The sequence below is a fragment of the Macrosteles quadrilineatus genome, unplaced genomic scaffold (assembly GCF_028750875.1).
Source record: "Macrosteles quadrilineatus isolate MER2022 unplaced genomic scaffold, UCM_ALF_1.0 Scaffold_4__1_contigs__length_99947679, whole genome shotgun sequence".
Taxonomy (NCBI): domain Eukaryota; kingdom Metazoa; phylum Arthropoda; class Insecta; order Hemiptera; family Cicadellidae; genus Macrosteles; species Macrosteles quadrilineatus.
In genome coordinates, this window is record NW_026542597.1 from 57,465,859 (window position 1) to 57,485,038 (window position 19,180).

Genomic DNA, 19,180 nt, shown 5'->3' on the forward strand with positions numbered 1-19,180 from the left:
TCCCCCGGTGCACTTCAAGGGGTGTTTGGTACATCGTTGGGTACAGCTTGTGTTTACAGTACAGCCGAATTATGTTTACAATATAGTCCTCTTTTACACCAGCGCGGTGCGGGACTGTCCCGCACCGGAGGGAGCTGTTTTTATATCGTTGGTTTAGACTGTAGAATCATATGGGAGCTTTCACACCAGTACAGGTTCACCCTGCAAAAAAAAATGCGGGTGTAAAGTGTAAAATCACCCGCATGAACCTAAACTTCCAATGCGGAACGCGACTGGATGGCTAAAGGAAGTTTGTTGTTTTCCATATGGAGGAAGAAATTTATATCGAACACTTGATTTCTTCGGTAATCCACAGCTAGCTAGCTTGGTTCATGCACAGTCAACAAAGGGATCCACTAACAAATGAGTGGACAGTTTGCATCACCCCAGACCACTTCCGACGACAATTCTATGTTGTCCATCCGAGACACCGAATCCTCATACTACTAGTTATAGTAATACCAGAAACAAAAGAACCCTGGGCCGTTTCGAGCCGCGCAGGTTTGAATGGTACGCCACATCTACCGGCGCGAACCACGTGAGTCCAAGTCCAAGTCTATAATATACAGTCATTATGACTGTGGCGATCTTTTCGTTTCTGCGCAGGTTGTTTTGTTCTTGGTATGTCTATAACCCGCCAGGTACTTGAGTCCTCATCGTCCCCCGCGACTGCTTTATTTTGTAATTTCTCTATTCTCTATGCAACAATACTTTAGATATCCTGGACGCTAAGGTTGATTCACTCGTCGGCCACCGGCCAGCAAGTGCCAAGATCACCAGTTTAAATGTTTTTCATAGTATACATTTATTGACATTTCAACACCCTCTGCACTCACACACAGCCGGGTTGCTCGCACGACATACTTGAGGCGAACCACTAACAAGTGCGAAAGTTTATACTCTCCGTTTAGTTATAATTATTCATATTTTTTAAATATCTTACATCCATGCAGACATGTGCCTGTGCGGCTGAATTTTGACTAGGTCCCAAAAATTAGGAGGAAAATAATGAGGGAATAGAATGGATTTATAAAAAAAATCGAGTAGGTGAAGCTTACACAAACTTGTTTTGAGTATGTTACCAAAATACGCCAACTGTGTGAACATGAGTACCTAATAAAAGTTTAATGAAAAGCTTGTTATTTATTTCTGTTGTTTGTTTAATCAACCACAAGATATCTCGGAAGAGAGCAAGTGCGCGATTCAGGTGTGTCCTGAGCCTGGATGCTCCTACAGCATGGACTTAAGTGAGCAATTGCGGTGCGCCCCTTCAATCAGCCACAACGCTTGCATTGCTCATTGCTGACGCACCTCATTTACCTCAGATGCAGTTCCCAAGCAGCTCCCGTTCAGCAATCCGCAGCCTTATCAATCACAATCCATTACGAGCCAATCTCGAGCGTGATTGTTCACTTACACGTTACCCCCGGAATTACGTGTCCGATCACTTCCCACGTTCCTACATTATAACCGAATGATTACAAGAGAAACCCACATCTGGCGGTGATCGATTCAGTTTCAATCTGCGAGCGGATAGTCTCTCCCACGGCCCGAACATAATTACACTGTAAACAGAAGGTAATTCGGTAACTCGATTGGCGGATTAGACCTGCACGACGACGGTTATTATCGGCTTAAATCGGTAACCAGCGGTGACGAGTAGCGGTCCAGTGTCAGCCATTGTGGTGAGGACATAAAGGTGTAGATATCGCCCATTTCCTCGGTGGCGCGGTGGCGCCTGAGCGACTAACTGATCATTACCATGGTATGGGAGACGGCGATGCGCTAGATACGTCGCAGACTATAGAGTGGTTGTTGTTGAAAACATTAGATTGGTGAAGATATGGTGAAGACACCCCAGGTCGCGTGTTTGCAGGGTGGATGAGTGTTGAATGAATGAGATGCCTGCTTTGTTACTCATGTTACAGCTGGGTCCAGTCTTGAATCATTATAAACCTTCTGATTCTTGTCAGGATCGAACTAGTGACCTTCTGATTATGAGGTAAGCACTATAACCGCCCAGATACCAAACTTGAGAAGTAACACTCGAGCTCTTGAATTTAGTGTGTTATGATTATTATACTTGAAAGAACTTCTGGAAGGAATATTTGCGACTTTTTAAAAGGTAGAGTACCTGTTTGTAAAGAGCATTAATCATTAGGCCTATCGTAAAACTCTGGTGGAACGCGCTTGTATCACTTTACTTAACACGTTGGTAGTACTCTGTTAACCGACAGCGACCAAACTGTGTACTGTACCAACTCAAACCCCAAACGCCTCTTAACAAACTAAAAGGGAGCCACTGTCCCGCTGAAAACATTACCTAAACAAAACGTGGGGGGAACATACCGATTAGAGTGACAATGCCTTGTGCAGCGTGCTGCAGTGAGGGGAGCGGCGAGCCAATGGCGGCGCGGGACACTCATTACTGCTGATTGTGAGGGCGGCGAGAGTTGATCTAATCCACTTAATAAACACCTCCCGACATCTGCTCCGAGGGGCCTGGACCCCCCCCCCCTACCAGCGGGTAAAGCGATTCGGAGGATTTTATTCCGCAATTACCGCCAAGCCACTTAGAGCTGAATTGCCCTAATGCACGATGAAATGAAATCAAGGCTTCACTAGTAGACCTTTCGGTTCCGACTAAACTAATTGTTTCATAGCATTGTCCGCTTTGATGTGCGGTTCTGTGGCGAGTCGGACAAGGAGGACGATTGTTCAACAGCTTATTTCGTTATTGGATTTTAGGAAAGCGTTGTACATTTTGATTCGGTTATGTTCAGCCTCAGCGGTTCAAACTAATGAAATAGACTAACTAGAAGAACTTACAGAAATCATCGTCACAACACTTAATCCGTGTTCCCAAATATGTGAAATTGTTTGTCTCATGAGTTAGATAGGAAGGCCAATTGTTAGACAGCTTTATAGATTTTTAATTAATACTTTACTTTGAATGTTCATTTTCCTTCTCGAGAGTTGGGATCCACGGTTTAAGTTAGTTATACATAAAAATATACTTTGGTTTTTTTTATTATACAGTATATGAAAAGTATTATCATTCAACACAACTCTTGACCGTACGGAACCCAAAGCAGGCAGATTTTCTACTCAGTATTCTGGAATAATTAACAAGACACGCGCAGATAATTGAAACACGGGCGCTAAGCGGCAAAGAATGACCTCTCGGCCTCGAAAGCCGGTGGGCATAAAATGGAGCGGTTAGCTGCTAGACTATGTTCTGGTCACTGAGTAAACGTAAACGTGGTGCAGACAATGCCCGATAAATCTCCGGTTAAAGTGCAATCCTGATGAATATTCAACGTGCAATAAAACGTAACAGTTTAAACGGTCCGAGCGATGAGAGAGATAAAGACTAATTAAACACCAGCTGCCGTGTCCGCTTCCTGTCGCTTATCTCAGCCGACAATTAGTCCTTCGTGAGAACGTGGACAGCTGTTAATGTCCAGCCGATATTGCGCGGGAAGGTGATCAGCTGATAAGACAAGCGCCCCCGCAAACGCGGGAATTGGGAAACTAGAGCATTGGAAGAAACCCAGTAGAAACCTTTCCGTCGTAGGTAAATATTACTCCTCCTAACCCTCCTTGGGACTTTTACCATACTTTTAGTGACACACAAGAATAAATTCCCTCGGATCATGACAAAATGGAATCGGGTAATAGAATGTACAAATTATTGTGATAGTATATCTTATTTACACTAATTAAAACATTTCAGATGGATTTAGTTACTGAAATAACAAATTTAAAAAAAATCATAAAACGCCTTGACCCACTAAAGAACATAACGCTAAACAGATTAATTGGCATTCTTTTAGATATTGTACCACTTATTCAAAGCAACCTGATACGTATTTGGCCATAATTTATAAATTCTAATAATAATTCAAGTACATGGACGTTTAAATGCGTTTGAAAATCAAAACTTGGCAACAATAATATATCGGATTCACAATATTGTCAATATTTGACAAATGTTTGCTTCATGAGTGTTAGTACATATATGAGGAACGCTTAACTAAGAGTATGTCATGATTCATAACACAGGAAGTTAAAACCCATTCAGAATAACACTCCAGATCCATTCAGAAGACGTTACTCAGATTATTTGATTTACAACATCTAACCTTAGTAAGCTCATGAGTGATAATATATGAGGTACGCTTGCGCTTAACTAAGTGGTGGTGGAAGCTGCTTACACGCTCAATGCCATTACCATCAAACAAGACAGGAAAACAAGATTTCCTCGTTTGAGGCTTTGCGAGACTAAGTGACATTTCCGTCTCAGGTTCTATCAGTTTTGGTTAACATTCAAATTTACCTCGACTACCTAACCTAAATTATTAGGTAAAACACAGATACGAAATAAATCAACGCCAACTAATTTGTTTATTTATTGGTATACAAATCTGGACCCAAAAATAACTATGATTTCTCCCATATGGAACAATAGTTCCATCACATAAAGGACACTGTCTCAACTCGGTGGCGGCGAGCTATTAGCAGAACCTAGGTGATCAGTCAACTTCTGAGGCTGGGACATCCAAATGGTTTTATAATGTGATTAGAAAATACCGACTGTTGAGAGTCAGAGGTGTTAGAGTGAGGAATGCCCATCCATCTTCATCCCAGTCTCTGATTGTGCCTTAATTATTAAACATCCAGCATTACATACCAGCTGGTGGTTACTGGTTACTGGTCGGTAGCCGGTAATGTTCGATGATTTTCAACTTTCAGAAGCTGTTGCAAATATTTTCATTTTAGCGTTTTCTCGTTCAAGAAATGTTTTTCTCGAACTTTTCGAAGGTTGAAAATGGCAACTCAATTGGATACAAAGTGGTACTGCTGAGTTTAAGGTCCTGTTAGAACAGGATTCCAAACGTAGAATTTAATTATGACTAACTCAAATAAACAACTATAAACCGAAGTGGAAAACAAAGTAAAATGTATAAACCTAGCACGTTCGAAACCTAAAATGTGTTGTTCATAGATCCTTTTTGCCACAGGAATGTGAGAAGGTGATTGCCATCAGAACTTGAATTTACAAAGGATTAACTACTGTCGGAATTATGAATAAATCCGCAATTTTACGTGAATCACGTAGAATGTGTATTTAATTATCTAAAATCTCAAGCTATATTTTCAAGGATGGCAGTGTCGCAAACGTCCACGATTCACCAATATTTTGTAACTAAATTATTTGTTCACTCTTTATTCCGTTACTATATCGATTTTAGTTTGCACAATTGATACGAATTTCAAACGTTTTGTTATTTCCCTATAAGAGTACTGACGACTCTTCCCTGTTTAAAAGCCCTAAAAGCTGAAAATATAGTGCATCTATGTGTCTCTTGATCATAATGTTTTCTGCGTATAACATTTCGCACAATGATTATAATGAATCATCAATGTACTATTTGCTGGTCTCGAGCAACCACGAGGAAGTAGAGAAGACGTTACATTTGCGAAGACACAGTTATAATGACAAGTTTGTTGGAAACGTCACCGCAAGATACACATCTTGGACTCTTCCGCATCGAAGACCACGGCAATTGCCTGGTGGAACAATGCTTATTTAGCAGATCCGCCTCAGATAGGAGCAATAGTTCAACCGACTCTGGTACAGATCACATTTTTATTACTTCCTGACATAGCTGTTGTTCTAATGCGTGAGGTGGATGCTGTTGTAAAATGAATGTTTAGATTTACTTTTTTTCTGTGTTTCGCACCGGTACAATTTCCTAAGAGTTTTTGGATGGCATCTGTCCAAATCTTGGTCATGGTAGGCCTACTCTTTTAACATCGGCCTGATAGAAACCTAAGTATTTAATAAGCTAATGAGAAATTAAATATGGGCCCAGAATCGATCGTTTTTAGCGTTGATCCAGCGGATTTTATATGAGCTCTGTAACCAAAATGCGGTGAAATAAATGTATACGAATTATGTGATATTTGAGAAAAAGGACTGTTCTTGGTCCATTGAGAACAACACAATCGAGCTTTTGCAGTTTTTATATAATAATTTTTTTTACTTTTACACTATAATAAGATGTGTTTAAAGTAAAAAGTCTCTTCAAACTGTTAATTATTTCTTTTCTATTCAGAACATACAACTGTTAGCACGATTATAATCCCCAAGTGCCAATGTATTTATTTCCTTCGGACTTCCTTTCTATATGGAAACCTTATATAAAACATATGACTAACCATAAATAGTTACAAGCAAGGATTTGACAGTTTCTTCTAAAACAATGAATGAATTAAAAATTGTATTTTCTTTTGATATTTTACAACGTATACAAATCAAAACCACGTACAAAGAACATATAGAGTAAGAGTAAAAAGCTTTTATAACCACGAGCCTTGGACCTCTCTCAAAGACGGGAGGTAGCCAGGGATGATTATGTCATTAGGTCTGTTTATTTCTCTAAAGTGAAGTTAATTTTGTCATCATCGACGTCAAAGTTCTCCCTCTCCTGTTTCCTCCCCACCAATTTATTTTTCTTTTGATTTTAACATGCCAATTTGGTCCTTAATCGATTTCCCGGGAGTCTACATTTGCATATCGTGGTTAATCTTATTTTTCAAAGTGGTGGAATAATCTCAGCCCCTAACCCCACACGTCGCGCCGCTCCACCCTTCGAATTGGAAATAAGAAATTACTTTGTCTTTGTAGGAATCACACGAGTAATAACTGAAACTCAGTTCCAAAGCATTTTAAATTGAGTTTATTTCACCAGATATTCTGTATGTTTTTGTGTCTAAACTTAGGTACACTTCAATAGACGATGCATTAATTGGTGTAGCTTTAAATAACGTATTTATTGCTCTTCGACCTTTGGAAACCTGTTTAAACAAACTATTGCAAAGTTGTCGTATTGACCGCTATTAATTGTTGTATGAGGTTTATAACAGAACCCCGAAACTGTATCGAAGAAAATTAAACAGCTGCTTGAAAAAAACCTTCTGGTGTGATGAAAATCATTATTGAAACAAATATTGTATTGTTAGGGACTAATGATACCCTCAGGGGGTAGCTTCTAAACCGCCGCGGTGATCCGTGGGAACCGATTTCACACTTTTGCAAATAATCGTTTAGTGAGTTTTCTTCTTTGTGGAGTTTTTGTGGCGCGTTATTGTGGCACGTAATTGCGTCGGAAACAGAAACTCGCGATAATATCGACAGACAAAGCCACCTAATGAGCATTTTGTGGGGACACACGGTTACACGCCATTTTGGGGTTTCATTGTTTTTCCGCCGTCACTATCAGATGCCGCGGCAGCTGGCCGCCCTCTCATTGTTTTACCCTATTATGTCGATCGCTCACTAGCAAATTGTACCGAAACGTTTTTGTAGCTCTTCCCGTTCCTGTTGGGACGTTTACTTGTTTTGTGTTTCCGTCCGCACTCGCTTGTGGTCGCTGGCCTTGACTGCTGATGGAACTGCGTGTTGGACGTTGGATAAATCTGACTACTGGTGGAACTGCGTGTTGGACGTCGGCCGTCGGATAGATTTGACCACTGATGGAACCGCGTTTTGGACGTCGGATACCACTGACTACTGATACCGCTGTTGTACCACTGATGGAACTGAACTGCATGTTAGACGACGGATAGACTTTACCACTGGTGGAACTGCTTGTTGGACGTCGGATGGATTTGACTACTGGGGGAACTGCGTGTTGGACGTCGGTCGTCGGATAGATTTGACCACAGATGGAACTGCGTTTTGCACGTCGGATAGACCTGACTACTGATGGAACTGCGTGTTGGCCGTCGGATAGACTTGACCACTGATGGAACTGCGTGTTGGCCGTCGGATAGACTTGACCACTGATGGAACTGCGTGTTGGACGTCGGATAGACTTGACCACTGATGGAACTGCGTGTTGGCCGTCGGATAGACTTGACCACTGATGGAACTGCGTGTTGGCCGTCGGATAGACTTGACCACTGATGGAACTGCGTGTTGGCCGTCGGATAGACTTGACCACTGATGGAACTGCGTGTTGACCGTCGGATAGACTTGACCACTGATGGAACTGCGTGTTGGCCGTCGGATGGATTTGACTACTGGGGGAACTGCGTGTTGGACGTCGGTCGTCGGATAGATTTGACCACAGATGGAACTGCGTTTTGCACGTCGGATAGACTTGGACGTCGGATAAACCTGACTACTGATGGAACTGCGTGTTGGCCGTCGGATAGACTTGACCACTGATGGAACTGCGTGTTGGCCGTCGGATAGACTTGACCACTGATGGAACTGCGTGTTGGACGTCGGATAGATTTGACTACTGATGGCATTACGTGTTGGACGTTGGATAGACTTGACTACTGACTGATGGAACTGCTTGTTGGACGTTGACGTTAAGACTTGACTATTTGAAAAACTTTGTGTTTGACTTCGGATAAACAGTTAATTGAAGTAATAAAAATTGTGAAATGCTGGTAATTTATAGGATTTCGGTATGTTGTCAGTTGTCACATAACGCCCTTGTAAAATATGTTATTTTTTTTATATGCTTTTTTTCGTAGCAGTGCATAGTTTTAAACAACCGTAATCTAACTTGCATCGCTGAACAGCTAAATTTTTAGGTATGGTAAAGCGAGTTGAGGAAAATTTGAATGTTAACCAAAACTGATAGAACCTGAGACGGAAATGTCACTTAGTCCCGCCAAGCCTCAAACGAGGAAATCTTGTTTTCATGTCTTGTTTGATGGTAATGGCCTTGAGCGTGTAAGCAGCTTCCACCATCACTTAGTTAAGGGTTCCTCATATACTAACACTCATAAGCTAACTAAGGTTAGATGTTGTGAATCAAATAATCTGAGTAACGTCTTCTGAATGGTTCTGAACGGTTATTCTGAATGGTTTTTAACTTCATGTTATATGAAACATTGGATTTTTTATTTGTTGTTTGGGGTTTATGGAGAAATATTATTGTGCGATCGGAATGAGAGTGGTTTGGCAGTAGATATTGGAATATAATTTTATGGTGTAATGTATATATTTAGTGGTTGGTATTAACGAAAAACACAGCAAAGGGCATATAGCACTGTTCTACAGTCACCTGTCGGATTGTTGGTTTAATCGCAGATGAGGTACATCTCCCAGCTAATCCCATTAATTAACAGACACTTTGATAATGCAATATTTCAACATAAAACTATGTGACCCCGTGGTTTATAGCCCACCTTAGCTGTCAGTAGCTTAAGTTATACTAAAGGATTCAAAACGGTCTCTTCTCTTTCAATCTCTACTAGTCATAGGCAAAATGAAATATCTGTTGAATAAGATTTCCTCAATGAACAGCATGTAATCTGTCACAATTATATAGTTGCAATACGCCAAGTTGTGTTCAAACACTTCAATGTTACCTTGCGATGGTAATACGATGGTGTAATTCTGATGGATCAAAGAGCAGTCAAAGGATCATTGGACAGTTTGGCCAAACTATTTAGAACGAGATAAAAGAACCCAAAGATATAACGTTTTGTAACGTTCTAAAATTCTTATATTTATTATTTTTGGGTTACAGTGATTCCATTTGAAATTGGCTGATGAGAACGGTTTGGGAAAAAATATCTCAATAGTCTTTCAAGATAATGTAATCGCGGGTGTCTCAAATTCGAAAACTTGTCCTTATGCAAAATCATCTATGTATATACATATCTATACCATTCTCAATGTGAATGTTTATATCACGACTCAAATGTACAGCCACACAATTAATTTGTTTATAAAATGTTTTGTATCACGGATGAAGCCTTGATCAGCAAAATATTTCAACAGCCCTGGAAATGAACCGTACCCTGGTTATGATACATCCTTATAACCAGGTTCTACAAGTTGAAACCGGTTGCTCACAAATCTATAAGCACTTTATGTGTGCTTTAATATATTTTTGTATAAACAAACTATAAGTACATTATCCAGACATTTCTATGTACAAGTACAAATCAAATTTACTTTTTTCATCCGTTTGGCCCACCAAAAGACTGATTTAAGGCATATCTCTGCACGGTATAATATGTATTATATTAATTCTTGTTATATCAGAGATAATACGACAACTGTGCCTAAATAAACCGAGTAAACGACCGCTCGTCCTCATCATCTTACGTCATCTTACGTATAGAGTAAGGTTAAGTTGTGAAGCTTACCCCTCTAAAAATGACGAATATTCAATGGACATTTGAAAAAATAAAACCTGATTTAAATTTACTTACAATTACAATGTTATACAGTAGTAGTATTCAATAATAAAACGCGTGTGTATATTGAAACATGCCCCGTTTTTCCTAGGGATTTGTAAAGATCTTGGTGGCTGTTTTACAAGTGAGTTTATAAACCTGGTTGTGGTTGTATTTGTCCATCCCTACATTAAAATGACTATGCAATGCAATTAACATCAACCTAAAACGAATCAAACATTTTCATCCGTGGCTTTACCTATTTAGCTACAAGTTACCATTAATAGCTTATGATAGGTAGGCCTTGTTGGTGCAATTTTTTTACTAAAATTACAAACCTTTGAACAATAATTCCGTATTGAAGAATGTATACGGTATTTCGTTTGATGCAAATTTTGAAGGTTAAATCAAAAAAGGATGTTACAAAATGAATTAACAAGTTGCCTTCTTTAAATTTCGTTTAATAGTGTATAAAGAATCTACTTCGGGCAGCTGAAGTTACTTTTGTACAGACGCATTTACATATTGAAAAATAAAATTTCAAATTTAAACCTTGAAGTGGACAAACTCTTACGACATTTTTGGATGTTCTTAAAAACAAACTGTAGAAAACAAGCTACTCACACAAATCACAGCAAAAGCCTATTTAGGTGTACCACATCCTTATATATAATACTACGAAACACTACTCCTCCGTTAATAATGAACGGATTTTACAAACGATGTGTCAAAATTAAGTATTTTTGTGTAGATACCCCCTTTCACCAATTACTGTAATAAAAGTCCTCAGGCTTTGCCCCACAGGCCATCAAAATCCAAATGTATTTCTTATGAAGGAAATATTTTGTTTATTAAACAGACGAAAAATTTGTATTAATTACAGCTGTTCTTAGTAAACACATGATACATACAAGAACGTTCGTTTTCAGAATGAGTTTGTTTTCAGTTTCGATAACTGATGAAGTGGAGTGATTGATTATATTATCTTTGAGTTGACTCTTTTAAGTCATCGGAAATTTTTACTGTTATTCGTTTTGAAATAAGGCCTGTAATACTTTGCACTTGCTCGAACTCGAACAACGGGTGCACTAGTTTTATTAATTACCTGAATATTCTAATAATAATTCACAGCATATGTAAATCAAAATTGCTACAGAAATTTAAACAATCACAGGTTATGAATATCCAAGTCCCCCACTTACTCACATTTTATCCGTCCTACACATTACCTATCTAATCGATTGACAATTTTCGTCAGTCTTGGCTGTGGGAGGAGAGGCGAGCCCGAGATTGCCAGCGACAGCGGCGAAGTGATGTGGAATTAATTATGACACGATAATAGCAACTAACTCAGTAGTAATGGCCTTTGACAAGGATGGATGGCCGAGAGGTTAATTAGGAATATTAGGATTGAGGATTAGGCGACCTTCACAATCACACCGACATGGTGGGAGTGGCTCACAGTTTTGGAAATTTAGATTATTCTATCAATCCGATTTCAACTCTCTTTCTCAAAACTAATTGAGCCGAACGACTACTGGGATTCTTAACATGAAATGCGTATTAGTTGATGTAAAAACAACTTCCTAAACAGACGGGAAATGCTTATGCGCACGCTAGGGCGATTTTCTAAAATAGACATGGGAAATGGCTGACAGTGCTTTAGGTCACTGACATTTAATTTACGAATTTGTGTGGGCAATTTTGAGGTCTAGTTAAAAACTATTTTTATTTTGAATTATTTATCTATATTGAATTTGTATACAACCAAGCTAAATGAGACGAAACTGAAACCTTTTATAAACCGTGTATTTATTTGGATGATAGAACTGAAGGATGACATTGTAGATTCTTAAGAAAACGCCTGTGAAGGATGTACTTACAAATAAATGAATCGTTTTCAAAGGGTCTTACAACAACTCTAACACTTAGTAGTTATAAGTTAGTATATTCAATTAAGAAATCGTATATATATTGGTATAAGTTAACACCATATCCCCATGCTAAAGCTGTAAACTGTTTCCTAATAAAAATTGAAGGGTTGAATCAAGCCCAGATCTCTGCAATTTCGGAGGAAGCTTAGTCATAACAAGTATGTATCACTATATTGGTTAGGGTCGTCTATGACTTTCTAAATGTTATTCAAACCAAATGTAAACTGCAATGCAAATTATTGCAAATTCATAGTGCAGTAGTCCATTAACACCTTAGCTCTAGGTTAAACGCTGCACGTTTAGCGGCCCCAAGCCCAGATTCCCGCGGTCCCACTCAGGTCGGCACAGGCCCGGGAGGCGGACCCCCTGATGGTAGGCTCCGTGTTTTAATTATCGGAGGACAATGTTTAAGTCATCTGCTACCGACCGACTACCATTGTCTTATTAATGTTATCACCTTGGAATTTGTGTATTAACGGCAGTGGGCTCCCGCACGGACGACGACGCCGAGCCGGCGGGGGGTAAAATATCGAATCCGCCGCAGCGCCACGGGAAATGGGCGCAGTTTCAATTACCGCCCCACAGTCGTTGAAATATCGGTTTAATTAAAATCACGGATTTGCATACTAATTGTGCATGCTGATTTTTGTATGTGAGCATTAAAGAAGCAGATGATACTTTGAATGAGTCTAAGCTGCACATTTGGTAAATAATTTTGTTCTGATTTTAGCCTACGGATTACGTTGAATTACAGACAATAAATCATTATACTATCATAATTTGTTCTATGATCTGTGGTTGAATATATCAATTGGTGTAATTGCTATTTTTGGTGTACTGGTACCCGTTTCGACGTAACCCAAATTGTTGCTAATTCCGCAACTAGTTTCAACTTTCAAGAAGTCACGACCTGATAAGCCTGATAAATAACCTGATTCAGGTGTAAAGGATGACATGATCACTTCATCAGAAGGTCGTCGATTAGTATAGTACATACAGTATAACAGATCATATATAGTACATATACCGTATGGACCACATATAGTAGACACCCAAACATGAACATTGAAACAATTAAACGGTGCATTTACAACGAGTACGAAACGAAAAACAACGGCATGGGTAATGATGCGTCACGATCGGATGGATGTAGTCAAGAGCTTCTCCTTGACGCCTGAAGATGGCTTCTTGAATGTTGAAACTAGTTGCGGCATTAGCAACAATTTGGATGACATCGAAGATAGTATTTACACAAATTCGAATGATTTAGGATTATCAATTTTTCAACTTGGATGTACTGTAGGTATGGTATATCTTAACATTCACTTTTCATCGCTTTTATATAATCCAACCTCTTGAACAGATGTAAAGCAATAATCCCAACAAACAATCATAAATGACAAAATGCATTCCACGGTTAACGGTTAATGACCGGTCGTAGCAAAAGTTTTTGTTTTGTTGAACAATTTCGGCAATAACCCTGGGGCTTAGTTGTCCAACATTTGAAAAACAGGTAAACGTGTAAAACTTTACCATAATGCATAATGCATGTATAGCATAGTTATTTTAATTGTAAAGCGCCAACTAAAAATCACAACACTTTCAACCAATTGAGTTGATTTGAGATTCAAACCTGACATATCCTAAGCCAGCAAAATTATAGGAAATCTACAGGCTTTTCAAGCGTTGGACAACCAGTCCTGCTCCGACTCCTCATCATTGCTGGAACTGTCTGTCCAGCCCACACAAAACAGATAAGCAAATCCAAATAAATGTTAACCCTGAGACTGAATGTTTGTCTCCCTCATCAACGTATGACGCACGATTCGCCGTTAGCAAATGACAGTTTTTGCCGCCGGAAGGACACCGTCAATAAAACAATAATTATAAAGCGGAGTGAAGTAATCCAGACAAAGAGAGCAATTGTGATAATTGTTAAATAGCGTGTAATGTGGACAGGAAGTGCTAATGCAATTAACGATAGTGGTCATGGATGGGCGAGAAGCAGCACCTGCCTACCACATGGTGGACTGCGGTGTACCACGTATAGGTCAACATTACCTACCTCTCCACTACTGTATCGAGCATAACAAGACGTTTGATGACACTTGTATCGGTATGTTGTTGAACAATGCGCACTGGTCTGACACTTGCTTTTAACATGCCAAATTTGACATTGTAATATATATTTGATTGTCACAAATTCATTGGTTAATATCATACCATAAGGCAAATATATATTCATGTTCTTATTCGGGCACAGCATTTTATGAGGTCAAGAGAAAAACAATCAATCTGTAGATTCGCTTGGTCACACCATCAAGCATTTTCATCACGGTCCAAATATTTAATACCCGGATTAAGATCCTTCGTATTTTGTCAGGTATCGGTAATCATTATACCCAATTTGTTTGTCTAGACTGCTGCGCCATTCTTTCTAAGAATTGTAAGGTTTTCTCAAACCATTCGACATTATAACATTCCAAATAGCCATTTAGTAGGAGGCACTTCTAAGGTTTAAACCACCTAATAGCATAACACACATCAGACCGTCTCCACTTGGTTGGTTTCACGACGCAAACGTCGAAGAAACACAACTCCAAATGCTAGAGCGATATTTTAGCGTCTTACATTGAACAGAAAATACAATGCTATTCTCAAAATAAGAAAGTACAAAAATTTGCTTGAAAAGTTTATCATAAATTTCTTACCATACATTAAATTTTGTATTAAAATGGACATATATTAAGTTGTGTTATGTAATTAAATCATTTTAAGGTTGATAAATCTTTCAAAATCATGTCGAACAAATTAAAACCATACTAAAACAGTTTAGATCGTGGTACTCCATGGCTGGATGGACGGACGCCCAAAAGAACTCAAAGTACCGTAATTAAAGTAAAGAAAACTCAGATACGAATCTTAAAGTGAAAACAAAGTTCCTGTCTAATGACTACAGAATGCGAAAGGAAATACAATATCATAGAAGGCGGGACCTTTTTAGCAGAACATTTCAAGATCCTTGGACATTTGGAGAACTTTCAAAAGATGGGTAGTAATAGTAAATGAACGACCTTGTACAACAGAAAGAGGACAAGATATTGGAGAAGGCAAACAGATTTAAACTAAGAACGACGAAATGGAAGGAACTAAAACTTCTTAATTTAAGGACCAACATGAGGGTCGTTAGTAAAAAACTTCGTATAGGAAGTAAAGAGAACGGACCACTGGTCTAGAGTATGCGATACAAAGTCAGAGTTAAATACCGTTCAATATGATAAAAGGTGCAAATACACATGATTCGGCAATCCATCATCATGGACTTTTATTAATCGTCCTTCGTGATCCTTACCACCTCACCTGAAACTCCAGGACTCAGGAGGATGTAAGTCAGGAGTCAGTGGGTCGCCTGTATGATTCTCTCTTACAGCTCCTGGACTCAGAAGGATTTAATGCAAGAGTCAGTGAGGTTATTTCACGATTATTTCATTCAGCTCCAGGACTCAGGAGGATGTAAGTCAGGATTAAGTGAGTCGCCTGTACGATTCTTTCTTATAGTTCCAGGACTCAGAAGGATATGTGGCAAGAGTCAGTGAGGCCCATGTACGATTCTCTCTTGTAGTCCCAAGACTCAGAAGGATGCAAGGCCAGTAAGTGAGACGCCTGTACGATTCTTTTTTATAGTTCCAGGACTCAGAAGGAGGTAATGCAAGAATCAGTGAGTAGCCTGTATGATTCTCTCTTACAGCTCCAGGGTTCAGGAGGATGTTAGGCAGGAGTAAGTGAGGCTCCTGTACGATTCTCTCTTACAGCTCCAGGACTCAGAAGGAGGTAAGGCAAGAATCAGTGAGTCTCATGTATGATCCTCTCTAGCAGCATTAGGCTTCAGGAGGATGTAATGCAGGAGTCAGTGAGTCGCCTGTACGATTATCTCTTATAGTTCAAGGACTCAGATGGATCTTAGGCAGGAGTCAGTAAGTCACCTTTAAGGATTCTCTGTTACAGCTCCAGGAGGATGTAAGGCAGGAGTCAGTGAGTGGCCGGTATGTGCGAGATATCGGATCAGCCTAATCGAGCGAGAGGCGAGGGTTGTGATGGTATCAGGTGTCGAGTAACTCCGCGGGAGGTCCTCACACTAAACCCCTCGGACACTCGGCGTCACAAGCAAATCTCCCGATTAGCCTTCAGCCACTGACTTGCGCGTGCTTGCAAATCCCCGGACGAACAAGTTATTTGATACGCTGCAATCCTGCAGTATGGGACTACTTTGTTTCATAATCGTCTTTGGCTTCATCACAAATAAAAGTCATATTTTGTAACTTAGGCCTTAACAATATTTTAATGGACACCTGGAAGCTGGTTTGCTGTTTGTAAATTCACTTTAAGAACTAGCAACATAAGCTAAGCCGTCATTATAGATTTTTAAGTTTTTTATTTCTAACCTAATACATTTTTTAAGTTTTGTTTGATTTCTCAGGAATTCTCGAGAAGAATATGCCATTTCATGGTGATTTTTATGTTTGAATACTCAGCCATTAACCCGTATCCATAATCATACATAAAAACATTTTTTTCAGAAATCCAAAAATTGTATTTTTTCAACCTAAGATTTGTGCACCAAACGTTGCAAAGTTAATCACAAATTTTCAAGTGACTCTTTTTTACAACTGCTGCGCGCAACTTAACAACAAATTTAGTGGTTGGAGCCCACAACTTAAGGCAGAAGTTAGATGGTATGGAATACAGTAGGCTACGTCTGTTTTTTTTACAAGCTGAATCTCTTCGAAATAATATTCTTAACACTTTTTAGAGATAAATTAATTGGGACGTGCAGGAGTATTGATTTTTAAAACTCTGTTTTTGCGACGAACCAACGTTTTTGAAAAACAAACCAGAGACATCTATCACCAAAATTGTAACAATCACAATATGTAAAATAGATTACTGAGATTGTGCTGTACTTCAACCAATAATTAATTCGACTCTGCTCCGTTTAAAATCTGTACAACTTTTGAAAGTTAATAACTTCTTTGTGGTATGCAAATCAGTAAAAACTAGTTTTTTTTTCTACTGAGACTCACATTCTATTGTGTTGACACTACAGCGCTATGGAAGGTAGTTTGACATTGTCTATTACATTCTGAGACAAATATTCTGATTCTGTTCCCAACTTCCTTTCAAATCCCTACAGGCAACTTCAAGCTTTTTCCTTCACACAACTACCTCAGGCTATCTGTATCCGCAGCAATGCACTCCATCAATCTAGCAACAATTGTCGATCACAACAATCTTAAAACAATCGGAGAAACCAGTTAAGGCATCGCCTAAAGACGTGAAAACAATCGATCGTCTGGGACGCACACAAAAGCCGTCCTTGGTAGAATAGCGAGACGTACAATGGACCAATCACTGGTGATAATTAAACACTATTAACCGGGGCTGATTACAGCACATGGGGCTGCCGAGGCTTCTGAGCATTGTTACGCGGGAAAAAACACTTCATTGTCGAGATTATAAAGGACCCGGCCTAATCGGTAATAATCCGAGACAGATTAGACTCAAATAACTTTTCGTGTCCGTCTGGGATCAGTTATATGTATTAACAGGTGGAATTAGAGTTTCTAAATGGGATCACAAGGGAAAGCGTCACGGGTGGAGTGTGTTACGTGTATAGCCATGTCTATTACGACCGCATTCATCCCTTTTAACCAGTTCATTCTTTGGTTATTGACGTGAAATACATCGATGTGGTGAAGGTTATCTTAGATGTCAGCTGTGTTCGTCACATAGTTGACGGTTATTGTCGTTATTAACTATGAAGGCAGTGGTAATCCACACATTTTACTCGGATAATACTGTAGGTCAAATAATCGACCCATCCTAGGGCTGTTCAAGGATGTACAAAGATTTGACATTTCCTGCTGCAAAATGTTTTTGTTTTGTTCTATTATATACAACGAAATAGTTATTTGTGTAACTAGTGCGCGATGTTCATTCTCGAGTGCAGCAAAGGCACTTTGCGATCGCATTACAGATGATAATTTTCCTAGTTGCTATAAAGCATATAAATAGTCTTTCAAACACTAAACAACACGTTTAGGGTTGGTTAAATCCAAGCATTGAGCGAAAATGGAATGTTAACACAAAACAACAGGTCAAGTCGTAGTATCAATAGTCAAAGGCTGTACCAGCTGATCGTAGACGTAGTATCTTTAAGTGTTGCCAACTGACTTTGAAGCGTACACATATTACATACCTTATAAAAGCCGAGTAAAAGTTTCTTGTGGTTTGGTTGGAATACTGGAGTGTTGCAAAAGTAAGTAAATACAGCAATTACCTTTTTTGCGTGCTATAATCAGTACAAGTAAGCCTGCTTTGTCAGGTAACTGTCGGAAAATGGTATATTTCATCACTAAAGTCCATAATGTCACACATTTCGACAAGATTTTTAGTTTGGGAAAATGAGCGTGAAGGTCGAGAAGAGATTTTGCCCGTGTGATAAAACTATATTTTTACAAAAAGTAAGTTTCGCACATTACCTTAAACGAATAAGTTCCAAAATATGGTTTCTATCCTATTTTTCTACAGTTTACGACCGTTGTGCGACATCTATTGTCCAACTAAATTTTAAATCTGAAATAAGTAGTCTTTATATTTAAATTTAACTAAATGTCGATATTGTAGTGAAATATATCCAAAGTATATTTTTTACGATGATAAACAAAACAGTTTTTAATAACTATGCTAACTGGGTTAATCGGGACTATTTTCTTAAATTTAGAACCATGTACAGTTGATTTAGCCTACTCGTGCGCGGAACACCGAAAACAAGTGGCTGAACGTTGAGTTTGTGGTTGTGTTGTATTTATGAGTGTATAATGTATTTTGATGTAAATTTTAATCGATCACATTATTCTGCATAGTGCATACTAGTACATCGGCACTGTCTCATAATCTATACTTAAGAATAGGTAGAAAGGTGGGGAAATTAA